This window comes from Bos indicus x Bos taurus, chromosome 3 (genome assembly GCF_003369695.1).
Source record: "Bos indicus x Bos taurus breed Angus x Brahman F1 hybrid chromosome 3, Bos_hybrid_MaternalHap_v2.0, whole genome shotgun sequence".
NCBI classification, from domain to species: domain Eukaryota; kingdom Metazoa; phylum Chordata; class Mammalia; order Artiodactyla; family Bovidae; genus Bos; species Bos indicus x Bos taurus.
Window position 1 is genome coordinate 51,206,952 of NC_040078.1, and position 12,887 is coordinate 51,219,838.

Sequence of the window (12,887 nt, forward strand, 5' to 3'; positions counted from 1 at the left end):
CGTGAACAAGTGCTAAATGATAAAGGATGACCTCTGTCTGTGAAAACATACACTCAAAACTGAAACAAAGGAGAGCTGTGACCAGTAAGTAACCCAATGGGTCAAAATGTCATCTATTTTCAGAAATTTGAGGGCTCACACAAACCCAAGGCATTTTACAAAACATCTCTCTCAGATATTAAAAAATTTTTTTTTTGGTATAAACTTTCAAAAAGGATATCATCTGTATGTTCAGGGCTCATATTTAACATAACTCTTTTTCTACCTTGAGTGTTTCTTACTGGGAAGAACGTAGATGATTATTCAACTCTGTCACTTATTTCTCTAAAAACATTTGTCTAATCTGTGACCCTTAGCCTCCTCCTTGAAGTAACACAATGGCCCCAGGGGCACAGGGAAAGAACAACAAAAAAAGTCAGCCTATGGAACAGCTTTTCTTTTTCCATAAAATAACATGGGCTGGGCCATGTGCAGAGGTAACTCCTTCATGGCACTTCCCTAAGCTGCTCTGGATGTTGTTTTTAAGTAGCTGCTCTGAATGTTGTTTTTAAGTAAACATTTCCCTGGTGGCTCAGAGGGTAAAGCATCTGCCTGCAATGCAGGAGACCTGGGTTCAATCTCTGGGTGGGGAAGATCCCCTGGAGAAGGAAATGGCAACCACTCCAGTATTCTTGCCTGGAAAATCCCATGGACGGAGAAGCCTGGTGGGCTACAGTCCATGGAGTCGCAAAGAGTCGGACACGACTGAGCAACTTTACTTTCACTTTCAAACATGGTTTTACTCTTGTTTGACAAGGAAACAAATGACAAGCGGTCAGAGCTCAGTTTAAAATTCAGATACTTTAAAATGGGTGACTTTCTAAATTAGAGCAAGTGAATTAGTTTCCCTTGAAGAATGCCAGTTTTTCCCCCAGCTATTCCTTTTGTGGCAGGATCTCAGCCACTGAGTCAAACATAAGCAGCTACAGTGATTTCCAAGTTTGTAAAAAGAAACTTTTCTTTATGAAACTAACTTGTTTATCTTCCACCTTTCTGTGAAGTTACACCAAGTGTTAACTCCACAGTGAGGCTCAAGTGACTTTCTTAAGGTCACGTAGTTAGTAAGAGATGAGCAAATAAGCCCCAGAAGTACTCCCACAGGTCTACACTTCTAACCACCATACCACACAAGCTCACATGTCTGATTCATTTTAAGAACGAGGAGACTTTATGATTTCAAAGGCCCACTTGTCTATGCTCTTCAAATAATTTTTGAAATCTGTCATTACAAAATAAAACATGCTAATGAAAACAGGCAATTCTATTGTTTCTAATTAATTCATCCTTTCTGTGATAGCCAAAAAGCATCTTCCAACACCATTAACTACTGAAGACTTTAGAAGAAACCTAGGAAATGCCTCTAAGCAACCAAATCCTGGCAGATACAGCTAAATTAACTGATTTAGCACATCTTTATCTAGCACACTAATAACTGCACTAGGACAGTGGTTGTCAATTTTATCTGTACAAATTACAATCACTTGGGGAACTTAAAAATATTTATGTCCAGGCTCCATCCCAGACCATTCAATTAAAATCTTTGAATCAGATATTATACATTACACACACACACACAGAGGGATTCCCTGGTGGCTCAGATGGTAAAGAGTCTGCCTGCAATGTGGGAGACCCAGGTTTGATCCCTGGGTTGGGATGATCCACTGGAGAAGGAAATGGCAACCCACTCCAGTATTCTTGCCTGGAGAATCCCATGGATGAAGGAGCAGAGTTGGACACCACTGAGCGACTTCTTTCTATACATATACATATGTATATGTGTATATATGTGTGTATATATATATACAAAGAAATTTTTATTTTATTTTTTTGGCTATGCCATAAGGCTTGCAAGATATTAGTTCCCCAAGCAGGGATTAAACCTACACCCACAGTAGTGAAAGTGTGGGGTCCTAAACACTTTACCATCAGGGAATTCCCAAGTATTAGTAATTTTTAAACACTTTCTATGTGATTCTAATGGACAACCAGTGTTTAGAACGAAGCACAAGCTGGAATCAAGATTGCTGGGAGAAATATCAATAACCTCAGATATGCAGATGACACCACGCTTATGGCAGAAAGTGAAGAGGAACTAAAAAGCCTCTTGGTGAAAGTGAAAGAGGAGAGTGAAAAAGTTGGCTTAAAGCTCAATATTCAGAAAACGAAGATCATGGTTCTGGTCCCATCACTTCATGGCAAATAGATGGGGAAACAGTGGAAACAGCGTCAGACTTTATTTTGGGGGGCTCAAAAAACACTGCAGATGGTGACTGCAGCCATGAAATTAAAAGACGCTTACTCCTTGGAAGGAAAATTATGACCAACCTAGATAGTATATTGAAAAGCAGAGACATTACTTTGCCAACAAAGGTCCATCTAGTCAAGGCTATGGTTTTTCCAGTGGTCATGTATGGATGTGAGAGTTGGACTGTGAAGAAAGCTGAGCACCGAAGAACTGATGCTTTTGAACTGTGGTGTTGGAGAAGACTCTTGCGAGTCCCTTGGACTGCAAGGAGATCCAACCAGTCCATCCTAAAGGAGATTGGTCCTGGGTGTTCATTGGAAGGACTGATTGTAAAGCTGAAACTCCAGTACTTTGGCCACCTCATGCGAAGAGTTGACTCACTGGAAAAGACTCTGATGTTGGGAGGGATTGGAGGCAGGAGGAGAAGGGGACGACAGAGGATGAGATGGCTGTATGACATTACTGACTCGATGGACGTGAGTCTGAGTGAACTCCGGGAGTTGGTGATGGACAGGGAGGCCTGGCGTGCTGTGATTCATGGGGTCGCAAAGAGTCGGACACGACTGAGTGACTGAACTGTTCAGTTCTGATCATTTGTTATACTTGTTATCTACACTGCTGGAAGAAAATGAATAGCAAAGAAAATGAGATCTTTATATAGATACCTCTACCAAAGCAGAAGACAATACGGTCCAAAAGAAGGGTCTCACCTATAGGAATTTGTAAAAGGAAGATATTATTTGTACCTCTGGGGGCTTAAGAAAGACTTCTAAGGAGGTAGTGACATTAGAAGTGGGTCTTGAAGGCTAGGACAGGCAAACATGAAAAGGAAAGGCATTTTAAGCACAGGCCACAATGATACAAGCTAACAGAGAACAAAAGGACACAAAAGAGAAATAAGTTGGGTAAGCAGGTTGGGGCTCTATTAGGAGGGCTTTGAATCTCAAGCAAAATCACATGATAGGAAATGGGGGTGTCACTAGGTTTCTGAACAAAGACCTGCCCTGATCAGAATTAAGCTTTAGTGAGATTACTTCTGTAGCTAGAGAAAGGATGGGCTAGTTTGAGGGAAGAGACACCTGGCCAGAGACCTGTTTAAGAAGGTTATGATTGCAGCAGTCTAGGCAAGTAATGAAAGCCTGATGTGGGTTGGTAGCAATGGGAAGGGAGAAAAACAAAGGAAGGATTTAACAATTGATTAGATATGGGAGATAAGGGCAAGAGAAGCACCAAAGCCAACTTCAGACTTCAATTCTGGGTAATTAGGAAGAGATCACCTAAATCTTAGATTTGAGAGAGTAAATTGCTTTAGTGATATCCAAATGGAGATCTCCCTTCCCACAAATAAAATTCTGGTTTGCAACCTAGGAGAGACGTCAGAACTGAAGATGCAACTTTTGGGGAGGGACAAAAGAAACATTTCATTAGGACAACCGATTGTATTCCTAAGATGTCTCCCTTACCGGTTACCAATTATAACTGTCCTGATTTCTTGAACTAACCTTTCACCAGCACACTTCAGCCTCTCTTGCATCCTTATCTTAACTTTCCTATTCATCAAAACTACAACCTGGGATCAGTGCTACATACTTGCTTTCTCCACACCTACAATAGGATAGCTGAAAAGTACTGGAGGGGAGGAGTGTGGGAGGAAGAAGGGAACTTCAAAAATTGATACCACTACAAATCCATGATCTCTGGCCTCCTCTGGGTTACTTGTCAGCTTTCTCTGGCACTTGGTTAGGTCCTTTTCTGGATACTCTCAATGACTGTAACCAATTTCTTTCACACCCTACTCAACCATCATCTCTTTAGTTTTAGAACCCAACATCATACTCATTGAAAACATCAACTTCATTGGAAAATGAAATTGTCAGGCATGATTTTAAAATCTCCCTTCTACTTACAAACTTACCTATATCCATACTTGTTGTTTAGTCACTAAGTCCTGTCCAACTCTTTTGTGACCCCATGGACTGCAGCCCACCAAGCTCCTTTGTCCATGGGATTTATTCTTATTTTCTTCTGGCCTCAGAAGATAATGTATCTATTTGACCATGATCTCACTTTTTTGATTATGGGCTTCCCAGGCAGCACTAGTGGTATAAAGAACCCACCTGCCAATGCAGGGACATGAGAGACATGGGTTTGTTTCCTGGGTCAGGAAGATCCCCTGGAGGTGGGCATGACAACCCACTTCAGTATTCCCGCCTGGAGAATCCCATGGACAGAGGAGCCTAGTGGACTACAGTCCATAGGGTTGCAGAGACTTGGACACAACTGAAGTGACTTAGTGCACACTATTATATAAGCTTCCCTGGTGGCTCAGACGGTAAAGAATCTGCCTGCAATGCAGAAGACCTGGGTACGATCCCTGGGTCGGGAAGATTCCCTGGAGAAGGGAATGGCTACCACTCCAGTATTCTTGTCTGAAGAATTCCATAGACAGAGGAGCCTGGTGGGCTACAGTTCATGGGGCACAAAGAGTCAGACACGACTGAACAACTTTCACTTCTACGTGTCTCTTCTGGGACCCTGTTCCACCATTATGTCTACCCCCCAACTCTGCCCTCAGCTTCAGATTCTTGTTAAAATTCTTCTCTGTACCCTACAAACATACTTCAGTATTTTATCCAAAACAGACTGTAACCGTTCAATTTCTTTCCTACTCTTATCAATTTTCTCAAAAGAGAAATCTGTATTTGCTAACTCCACTTCCTCTTGTTAACCTGTGATACTGAGTTTCATACGATTCTTCAAAATTACACAAAGTTTTTTTCTTTTCAAATGTGTATTTTCTTTCCCTTTGGGGAAAGAATACATAACTTTATTTCTGCTTTCAATGTGTTAATGTATCTCTCAATCAATAATGTGAGCTGTAGAGGGTTAGTGCATTTAGTTTTAGGCCATTTGAGGAATTTTGGAGCATATGAAAGTTGTATGAGTTAGTGTTTTGGACGAACAACATACTTCTCTGCACTGAAACCACAGGAATATGTGGCAGCTGCTTGATTCTTATGAAACATTTTTGCAGTGTAGCTGATTTGTCATGCATTGCAATGGAAAACCTCCATGTGACAAACAGCATCATAACGTAGAGAACTGAAAAACTCATTAGAAAGAAAATCAGTAAATAAAATCGTACAATTCAGTTACCATAACATGATTTTACCTCCACAGAAATTATGGGCGTTTAAGCAGTTTGTAGCGGTTTCCTGAGTACTTTTGCTCCCATGTAATTTTCAGTATTAAGCTTTACGTATTTTTGATATGTCTTGTCTTTTAAGGCAGAGTATACTGAGCTTCAAAAGCAGACATTACTTTGCCAACAAAGGTCTGTTTAGTCAAACCTAAGGTTTTTCCAGTAGTCATGTATGGATGTGAGAGCTGGACCATAAAGAAAGCTGAGCGCCGAAGAATCAATGCTTTTGAGTGGTGTTCGAGAAGACTCTTGAGAGTCTCTTGGCCTGCAAGGAGATCAAACCAGTCAATCCTAAAGGAAATCAGTACTGAGTCCTTGGAAGGACTGATGCTGAAGCTGAAGCTCCAATACTTTGGCTACCTGATGTGAAGAACTGATTCTCTGGAAAAGACTGAAGGCAGGAGGAGAGGGCGACGACAGAGGATGAGATGGATGGATGGCATTACTGACTTGATGGGCATGAGTTTGAGCAAGCTCCAGGAGTTGGTGATGGACAGGGAAGCCTGGCATGCTACAGTCCATGGGGTTGCAAACAGTCAGACACAACTGAGAGACTGAACTGATACCCGAGCTGTTCCAGCATGACAAAGAGAAACTCATACTGCTCACTGAAACTGGGACTACACAATTAGCAATAGTGAGAACTAGAAAATAGTAATCTGCCTTTTACCCTTTGGCCTTTATAATCTGTTCTAAAACTTTGCAAAAATATCAATATTTAAACTAGGAATAAATCAGAAGCATTTTAATTTTGCCTGCAAGAATCATATGACTTTATTGTTATTGTTAACTAGAACTATCAGAATGAGAAAAGTCAGAGGCAGGAAGAATATTAAAAAGGTGTTAAGTCTCTATAATACACAATCTAAACGGAAGTGTTTAAAGACAACAGAGAAAAAAACACCTCGGGCAGTTAGGTTTCTTGAATTTAAGAAGCACTCAATATACCTGGGAATGAAATTTTTTCCCCTTATAATTTTCATGCAAGTTTGTAAGACTAGTTAATAAAAATATATTCAGTAAGACTAGTTAAAGAAGAGTCTGCCTCTAGAGTGAATTTTTCCATTAAGATCCATTAATATTTGATAAATGCTTCCAATTCAACGAACAAATACCAACATGTAAAACATTTGAAGAATTCTCCAGAAATGTGTCTGTGATGCATCAGATAAATAAAAGATTTAGTGCTATATCTACATACTTGGTGATTGACTGCTCTATAAGCAATTCTTCTATTTATCAGTCCATAGAACATGAAAGACTAAGTCCATCGAAATCAGAGAAAAGCAATATTCAAAGTTTTAAATCAAAGATATTAAAAATTAAAATGTTTACTAATTTTATAATTGTATGAGTTAAAAGATAATCTCCCAGTCAGATGTCTAGTTTTGTCTTTCATTAATTTTTAAAAGGTTTTATAAATATCTATTTGCAAAAAAGCTATGCTAGGTTTGGTTAAAAGTAGCAACTGTTTTTAGGCTATTTACATCCTTATCAGACAATATTCATCCTGGAAAATATGAATCATTATCAAGACAAAGGTTACAGTCCTTCTTTTAACTCATGATAGTAAGCAACTATTTTCATTTTTTCCTGTGCAATTTTACCAGTGCTACCAATTCTGTTTTGAAGTTCATAATACCAACAATAATTTAATCAAGTTTTCCCTGTCCATTCACTTATTTGATTTATTCCACAAATACTAACTCAGTGTTTACTAAGTGCTAGACTGAGTGTTTGGCTCTAGGGAGACAAAAGTAATCCAGATAATGTGCTTGGTTGCATGGAGATTTGGAGAAGGAAATGGCAACACATTCCAGTGTTCTTGCCTGGAGAATCCCAGGGACGGGGGAGCCTGGTGGGCTGCCGTCTATGGGGTCGCAGAGAGTCGGACACGACTGAAGCGACTTAGCAGCAGCAGCATAGAGATTGTTTTGGTAAGAAAACAGTTTCAAATCTGCCTCTCTTACTGTAGTCATCTTTACTGGTTTAGTGTTGTTTTTACATTATCCAAACACAATTTTTGGATGACTGGAAAGTCTCTTATGTAGAAACTGTGTATATTTTTTGGTGAAGTATGTGTATATGTCCCTAAGACTGACTTATGGATTATTAAAGACGAGAAGGCAGAGAAGCTGAAAAAGCACAAAATATGAAAGAAAAAAGGAAGTTAGACACCAGAATTAAACACAGTGGCTGTATGGATCAAACTCAGAAATGCTGCCCTAAGTTAATTTTCCTAAAGCACATCATTAACCTGTAGTGGAGGGGGATAAGAATAAACTAGAACAAGAAATGAAATGATAATAAGATGGGTTTTTCGAAGGAGCAATATACAAGACTTGGTTCATTCACTTCTGAAATTAAGTACGAGAGGCAAAATGTTACCAAACAACACTGACATTCAAGGCAAGGAGAAAGGCGGAGGAAAGCAGGAAAGATGAAAAAACTGGGAATGTCATCAAAGGCATATTTGCTTATTACTTTTTCTAGGAAAAGTAATATTTGCCTATTACTTCATCAGCATAAGAATTCATCATCAGTTACACTGTTTTTTCAATACTCCCAATCCCACTTGTCTGACTATCTCTTTTGTTGCCAAATGCTCAAGCCTCCATTATTCTGAAAAGTGTTCTGAAGATTTACCATATCCTACTGGATTATAATCTCTCCTCTTTCCTCTTATGCCAACCATATGAAGAGTGGTCAACGTTTGCTGTGTCTAGTATCTTTACAACTGTCTACTAGAGCAGCCCTTGCAATCAGGTCTCAATCATCACTCTATGTAAACTGCTTCCTGGAAGGTCACCCACAACCACAATTGACCAAACTATAGTGTTTATTCAGTCCTTGTCTTTGTTCAGCAAAGGATAACTGCTTGATTTTTCAGGAAGGTAGTTAGCACCTCTTTCTTGAACCTCAAACCCACTTTGGATTCCCTGTCAGTATTCTAAGGAACACTGGGCAGTGGAAAGGGCACATATTTTGAAATCAAAATCCCAGATGTGACCTTGGACAAAGTGCTTATCTTCCTAGTCTCTTTCTTTTCTCTGGAAGTGGGACACCACCACTGACCTCACTGAATTGTGGGGATCAAATGAAATAATATAATCTAGCATGATTACACACAGCTGGTGTTCAAAAAATTATTTGTTCTTCCCCCTTTCTGCTTTCTTCTGTATTGCTCAGGCAGCCTTGGCATAGATGCAGCTCTGTTTCACTGCATTTAATACTCTCAACCAGGCCTTCTCACTCATCTCAATAATGACTATAATTTTTCTTACCATTTGGTAGCTGGCAATGGCACCCCACTCCAGTACTTCTGCCTGGAAAATCCCATGGACAGAGAAGCCTGGTAGGCTGCAGTCCATGGGGTCGCTAGAGTCAGACACAACTGAGCGACTTCCCTTTCACTTTTCACTTTCATGCATTGGAGAAGGAAATGGCAACCCACTCCAGTGTTCTTGCCTGGAGAATCCCAGGGACGGGGAAGCCTGGTGGGCTGCAATCTATGGGGTCACACAGAGTCGGACACGACTGAAGCGACTTAGCAGCAGCAGCAGCAGCAGCAGTCTACCTTTTCAACTGCCTTAACCCTGAATCTTTTTAATACATTGTCTAGGTTTGTCATAGCTTTCCTTCCAAGGAGCAAGTACTTTTTTATTTTTGCAGCTGCAGTCACTGTCCGCAGTGATTTTGGAGCCCAAGAAGATAAAGTGTCACTGTTTTCTTTTCCCTCCATCTATTTGCCATGAAATGATGGGACCAGATGCCATGATCTTTGTTTTTCAAATGTTGAGTTTTAAGCCAGCTTTTTCACTCTCCTCTTTGGCCCTCATCAAGAGGCTCTTTAGTTCCTCTTCACTTTCTGCCATTGGAACGGTATCATTTGCACATCTGAGGTTGTTGATATTTCTCCTGGCAATCTTGATTCCAGCTTGTGATTCATTCAACCTGGCATTTCGCATGATGTACTCTTATAGAAGTTAGTAAGCAGGCTGACAGCATACAGCCTTTACATGCTCCCAGTTTTGAACCAGTCCATTGTTCTACGTCTGGTTCTAACTGTTGCTTCTTACTTGCATACACGTTTATCAGGAGGCAGATAAGGTGGTCTGGTATTCCTGTCTCTTTAATTTTCCAGTTTGTTGTGATCTACACAGTCAAAGACTTTATTTAGTGTAGTCAACAAAGCAGATTTTTTTCTGGAATTCCCTTGCTTTTTCCATGATCCAACAGATGTTGGCAATTTGGTCTCTGGGTCCTTTGATCTTCTATATCTAGCTTGAAGATCAGGAGTTCTCAGTCCACTGTTGAAGCCTAGCTTGAAGGATTTCAAGCATAACCTTGCTGGCATGTGAAATGGGTATAACTGTGCGGTAGTGTGAACATTCTTTGGCATTGCCTTTCTTTGGGATTGGAATGAAAACTGACTTTTTCCAATCCTGTGGCCACTGCTGAGTTTTCCAAATTTGCTGGCATGTTGAATACATCACTGTTAACACCATCACCTTTTAGGATTTGAAACAGCTCAGTTCTGAATTCCATCACCTCCACTAGCTTTGTTTGTAGTAATGCTTCCTAAGGCCCACTTGACTTCACACTCTAGGATGTCTGGCTCTAGGTGAGTGACCATAGCCATCATAGTTATCTGGATCATTAAGGCCTTTTTGTACAGTTCTCCTGTGTATTCTTGCCACCTCTTTTTAATTTTTTCTGCTTCTGTCAGGTCCTTGCCAGTTTAGTCCTTTTTTATGCCCATCTTTCATGAAATGTTCCCTTGGTCTCTCCAATTTTCTGGAATGACCTCTAGTCTTTCCCATTCTAATGTTTTCCTCTACTACTTTGCATTGTTCATTTAAGATTTTCTTATCTCTCCTTGCTATTCTCTGGAACTCTGCATTCAGTTGGGAGGTGTATCTTTCCCCTTCTCATTTGCCTTTAGCTTCTCTTCTCAGCTATTTGTAAGGCCTCCTCAGACAACCATTTCACCTTTTTGCATTTCTTTTTCTTGGGGATGGCTTTGGTCACTGCCTCCTGTACAGTGTTATGAACCTCTGTTCATAGTTCTTCAGGCACTCTGTCTACCAGATCCAGTCCCTTGAATCTATTTGTCACCTGCACTGTATAAGCAATCATAAGGGATTTGATTTAGGTCATACCTGAATGGTCTGGTGGTTTTCCCTACTTTCTTCGATTTAAGCCTGAATTTTGCAATAAGGAACTCATGATCTGAGCCACAGTCAGCAGACTGTATAGAGCTTCTCCATCTTTGGTTGCAAAGTACATAATCAGTCTGATTTTGGTATTGACTGTCTGGTGATATCCATGTGTAGAGTCGTCTTTAAAAAATTTTTTTTAATTTATTTTTTAAGTGAAGGATAATTGCTTTACATAGAGTCATCTCTTGTGTTGCTGGAAGAGGGTGTTGTTTGCTATGACGAGTGTGTTCTCTTGGCATAATTCTGTTAGTCTTTGCCCTGCTTCATTTTGCACAAACCTAGACAGTATATTAAAAAGCAGAGATATCATTTTGTTAATAAAGGTCTGTATAGTCAAAGCTATGTTTTTTCCAGTAGTCATGTATGGATGTGAGAGTTGGACCATAGAGAAGGCTGAGTGCCAAAGAACTGATGCTTTTGCATTCTGGTGCTGGAGAAGAGTTTAAGAGTCCCTTGGACCGCAAGAAAATCAAACCAGTCAATCCTGAAGGAAATCAATACTGAATATTCACTGGAAGGACTGATGCTGAGGATCCAATACTTTGGCCACCTGAGAAAAGCCAACTCACTGGAAAAGACCCTGATGCAGGGGAAGATTAAAGGTAGGAGGAGAAGGGGGCAACAGAGGATGGGATGTTTGGATAGTATCACCAACTCAGTGGACATGAGTTTGAGCAAACTCCAGGAGATAGTGAAGGACAGGGAAACCTGCCATGCTGCAGTCCATGGGGTTGCAAAAAGTCGGACATGACTTAACAACTGGACAATAACCACCACCTTAAATATGCCTGAATAGGAACAGGCTCAGTGCTTGGAGAACAGGTTAAATCAAATCTAGTAACTACTTCAGTTAGTTCCTCATACTCTCTTCTCTAAAAGAACCAGTATTTTTCCCCGTTATCTGTCTTAATTTTGTGAAATCATGTTTGTCCCCCCTTTATCTCCATTGCTAAACTTTGTATCTGGAGCTGTAATGTCTCTCATTTCATTTTCATTGTGATCATTTTATTTCACTGACTAAGTGTTCTTTGGTTAACTAGGCTGTTACTAGTGGAGGACTTGAGAAAATCAATTTCATAAATGCTGTGGGCAAGAACCAGAATGCAAGGGATCAATGAAAAGCACTGGAATCACTGACAGCAGACTAGCTTCTTCAAGACATTTGGCAAGTGAAAGGATGATAGTCTGGGAAGCTCAGCAAGGTTGTGGAGGACGGATAGGTATTTTTTTCTTTTCTGTTTTTTAAACTTTAAAAAATGAATAAGCAGTTGTAGGCAGAAGGGAAGCAACTTGGGAGGCAGGAAGAAAAGAGTCAACCAAAAGTCAGAAATGATTGCTTCCTAATAATTCATTCTTTTATTCACCGTTAGGTATTTATTTTAAATCTGTGATGCTAAAGTGCAGGGCATATAATGGTGCATAAAATCACAGATAGAACCTGCCCCTAAAATCTTCAAGTTTTTTTTTTTTTTTTGGCTGTGCATGTAGGATATCAGTTCCCTGACCAGGGATCTAACTCACACATCCCCTGCAATTGGAAGTGGGGAGTCTTAATACTGGACTGCCAGGGAAGTTCTAAAATCTTCAATTTGAGTGAGACAGATATTAATCAAGTAATATCAAGTATATTGAATCATACAGTTCAATATAAAACTGAAAACAGGGCAAGTGCTAGGAAAGATAAGTACATGGTGTTGTGGCCTATTATAAAGTGTTTTGATCTACTCAGCGAAGTCCAGGAAACGTTTTTTTGAGGAAGGAACACTTCCTCAAGTTCTGAGAGATGAGGGGGAATTAACCAAAGGAATAGGAGTGGAAAGAACATTCTGGATAAAGGGAACCACATGGGTCCTGTGGCGAGAGGAAAGACGATGAGAAGGGCTGGAGTGGCAGGAACGAGGAGAACAAGGCAGGGTGGTGTAAGCTGAGGCTGAGCCACACAGGGCCACAATGACAGCAAGTGGAGGCCGTGGAGGGACTGGTGTGAGGTGGAAGACAGGACAGATGGGACTCCAGTAAGACTGATCTCCCTAAAGCACTGGCTTCAGGAGGGTACTCTGCTCAAAACTTCAGTGACTTTCACTGTCCACTAAAATAAGTTTCCTTGCCATTAAAGGCTCTATCTCTACTATACACCTAACTTTCCAACTACTCTTTCCAGTTCCAGCTATCTTTACTC

General features: G+C 40.3%; 1 protein-coding gene across 7 annotated transcripts in view; it reads right to left on the reverse strand.

Moving 5' to 3' along the window:
• The window catches only part of RPAP2 (RNA polymerase II associated protein 2), a 127,688-nt gene that overhangs the window by 55,072 nt on the left and 59,729 nt on the right, over positions 1–12,887 (reverse strand). The gene's annotated exons all lie outside the window — the stretch shown is intronic.